The sequence below is a fragment of the Ctenocephalides felis genome, unplaced genomic scaffold (genome assembly GCF_003426905.1).
Source record: "Ctenocephalides felis isolate EL2017-DRISC unplaced genomic scaffold, ASM342690v1 CF-g0.4_SCAFFOLD_01886, whole genome shotgun sequence".
Taxonomy (NCBI): domain Eukaryota; kingdom Metazoa; phylum Arthropoda; class Insecta; order Siphonaptera; family Pulicidae; genus Ctenocephalides; species Ctenocephalides felis.
Window position 1 is genome coordinate 35,185,935 of NW_020538040.1, and position 3,758 is coordinate 35,189,692.

At 40.1% G+C, this 3,758-nt stretch overlaps 1 pseudogene; it reads left to right on the forward strand.

Moving 5' to 3' along the window:
* The first annotated feature begins 1,058 nt into the window (after positions 1 to 1,058).
* LOC113374888 lies at positions 1,059 to 2,941 on the forward strand (annotated as a pseudogene).
* The last annotated feature ends 817 nt before the right edge of the window (positions 2,942 to 3,758 follow it).

Sequence of the window (3,758 nt, forward strand, 5' to 3'; positions counted from 1 at the left end):
CCACACCGACTTTATTTCAATATATTCATACGCCCCGTTCATCGGAATCCGCATTAAATACGATTTTTTATTTTATTTTATTACAAATATCAAATAGGACATGCAGCAGTAATTATCGCATGATCCACTTGATTTTATGTATCAACAATACATATCGTAACATCATATCAAAACCGTGATGCGAAAATGTTATGTCGGTTTGAATAAAACTCGACCAATGAGGGGGGATGGATGGATATGGTTATATTTTGCAGTGCGCATGTTTTCCCGCACGGCACTGTTTTTCTTACCGATAGCGTATATATAGGAACGGTCTCCCATACAACCATAATCAGTATGACGTTCGCTCTCTTTTCCGCGCTCGGAGTTCGGCATCGGTCTATCCCTCTTTGCGAGGATCACGTCGTTGTGTTGGAACGGGCTTCCCTCTCCTTTGCCTCGAAGCACTCGGCTGTGCTCCCGCGGAGTTCTGAAGAAGGGCTTCAGTCGATGTTAGGCCGCCGCTCTCAACGGAGGTCGTTTAACGCATTCAGATTTAATTTATATCGCCGATTTTAATTAAAATCGTACCATTACGAATTCCTTATTCGCGGATACGTACTTAATGTAATATGTGAGTGACTACTCTAATTCCTAGTGTTGAAGTGAATTTTTCCAAGGATTACACTGCGATGGATATATTAATAAAAATTAAATAGATTTAATATTTAAAGAATTATTGGATATGTAGATGTAATTTGTGGCGTAGTTGAAACTATAATATAAAATTATACTTTGACTCATTTTATAAAAATTGAATGGTAAATTTGGGTCGTTTTTCAATATAATAATAGATAATTTTGTGATTATTATTTATTTTAATTTTATTAAATTAAAGTGTGCTATATATGTGTGTTTTGACTGTGAAATATAAAATTTATCATATTAATAAATCAGTGTAAATCAACATATCTACTATATTATTATATCTCCAAAGTGACTATTTACTACGACTTCACAGTTTTCCTTAAAATATCTATGATTACGACTTTGATACTGTGACTATTATTTTTCTCGCCATGGGTCATCCTGGTTTCGGAGTGCTGGTGATTTTGACGGCTATCGCGGTGTCGGACGTCTTAGGCCGCGGACTTGCCGAATCCTGTCCTACGCCTTGTATTTGCAAATGGAAAAACGGAAAAAGAGCCGTGGAATGCGTTGATCGTGCACTAATCACCATTCCTGAACGAGTTGATCCCGAAACCCAAGTACTCGACATGTCTGACAACAATTTGCAAATATTGCCCCGCGAAACCTTTGTTCGCGCCGGTCTCCTGAATTTACAAAAAGTATACCTACGTACTTGCAGATTGGGTCAAATTGATGAACAAGCTTTCCGAGGTTTAACCAATCTTGTGGAATTAGATTTGTCGAACAATCTTCTGACGGCTGTTCCCTCGGCCACATTCCAAGATGTTCCGTTCTTGCGAGATCTCACGCTAGCGCACAACCCGATACAAAAAGTTGAAGGCTTGGCATTCAAACATGCGCCGAGCCTCGTCAAATTAGATCTGTCCCATTGTCAATTGCAGAGTATCGCCCCACGAGCCTTTGAAGGGATAGCGCTTTTGGAAATCTTAAAATTGAATGGAAATCGCCTATCGGAACTAAGACCTAGAACCGTAGAGACTCTGACTCGTCTTCGAGGTGTCGAATTGCACGACAATCCGTGGTTGTGCGACTGCAGACTTCGAGAGGCAAAAGCTTGGTTGGCTGAGAATAATATCCCGTACCCTATAGCGCCGGTTTGTCGTGGTGGTCCTACGAGAGTAATTGATAGAACATTTGCGGAATTGCATGTAGACGACTTTGCTTGCCGGCCAGAAATGCTTCCAGTAAATCGTTACGTAGAAGCTTCAGCTGGAGAAAATGCATCTATATCTGTAGAGCTGGCGCTGTTCCTGCAGCTTCGGTAAGATGGTATTGGAATGGGCGGCCGTTACTTAACAATTCCGCATTCAGTTCGCACCAAAGGATTTATATTTACGAAGAAGGGCATTTTGAAAAACGCAGCACTCTTGTTTTAACTCATGCTCAAGAATCTGATTCTGGCGACTTCTATTGCGTCGCAGAGAATAGAGCAGGAGCAGCCGAAGCTAATTTTACGCTGCATGTTTCTATGCGAGCTGCTGGAATGGCTACATTAGGTGGTGGCCAAATCGCTGGATTGAGCGCCGCTCTTGCCGTTCTTGTTTTGTGCGTATTACTCGTTATTTTGGTGATGCTTGTGCGGATACGAAGAATGCCGTATGTGGACACAAAAACACCAAACGTCCAAGATAACGCCCAGCCATCTTCAGTGATCATAGCAAATGGAAAGCCGCCCATAACCAGTGACAATTGCACGTCTTCTTCACCAGCCGACATAAAAGCTTCGTCTCCTAAAGCTCGTCTTGCTGAATTATCTTACAGTACCAGTCACTACGATGCCAACGGGAGCGTGTTGACAGCGACCTCGCCCACAACGTCTACCAACAACCCAGATTTGATAAACGATACAAATCCAGCCGAAGCGGCGGGCAGCGGCGAGTATACGCGCGCTGCTTGCGACAGCTTGTATCCTTCAGGGCTGTGGGCGGAAACTTCTGAGAACAACTCGGCAGCTATTAAACGAACTACGAGCTACGACGACACTACGCCAATTGTTCCCATAGAAGGCACCGATTATACGAGATGCAGGACGTTACCCAGGCCTCCAGCCCAAGGCGTCTACCCCGCCGACTACGGCTTGCCGTTGCCCCAACCGCAGTTGACCGTGCCTTCTAATGCGAAAACGCTCCGAGTTTGGCAAAGAGGCGGCGTACCGGTCCTTCCACCAGTTAATGCCCTGAAAAGGGCCTTGTCAAGCAGTAGAAATTCGCCGGACGAAGGATATCAGGAAGGTTGCGGCACCGACGTCTAACCGTCTCCCGTAGTGTCGCGTGTGTGTTTGTAAATAGTTAAAAGTACGGAACCCGAGGGATCTGTTGCAATTGATAATAAAAGAAACGAAGTGTGATAATAAGAAAATAATTATATTAAAATACAATATGAAGTGCGCGTGTAGGTCTTGGCTCGTTGTCAATATACCTTCAGTGTTTTCCCGTTGTTCTTGAATGGCAATGCAACTTCATCAGGAGTTGAGTGATTGTGTATATATCATAATGTACATATATATATTTATAGTTATAAATATTTAAATGAAAAGACATCGGGAGCTTTTGTGCCCGGAGTCTTTTTGCAAAAAAAAAATTGCTGCAATTCATAAACATATTTTTAAAATTGTGTTTATGCAGTCGACTGAATTTGAAGAGACGTTATGACTTAAGTTTAATTTTTTAAAATCGATTGAAGACTTTTTGTATATATTCATCATATATCATAGTATTATAATTTTAATTTATACACAATATGCTAATGTATAAAAATAAATATATATATCTCTATAAAAGAAAATTTATTAAGAGAATAATCTTATTTTTTAACGAAAACAATCTCGATAATTTTTATTAACTTATAGATTATATTAATATCGCCAAATATCCAAATACTCTTAAAATAAATCTATTGATTTTTTGTATAAGAATGGAATATAACTATTATTTGTTTGTTGTGTTTTTATTTTGACAATGTGTTGCGATATTTGTTTATTTTCAATTATGCGTGTTTGTATCGATGGAAAGATGAATAATTAAATTCAATGTTTTATTACATTTGCCACTGTTTGATTTTTGATTTTG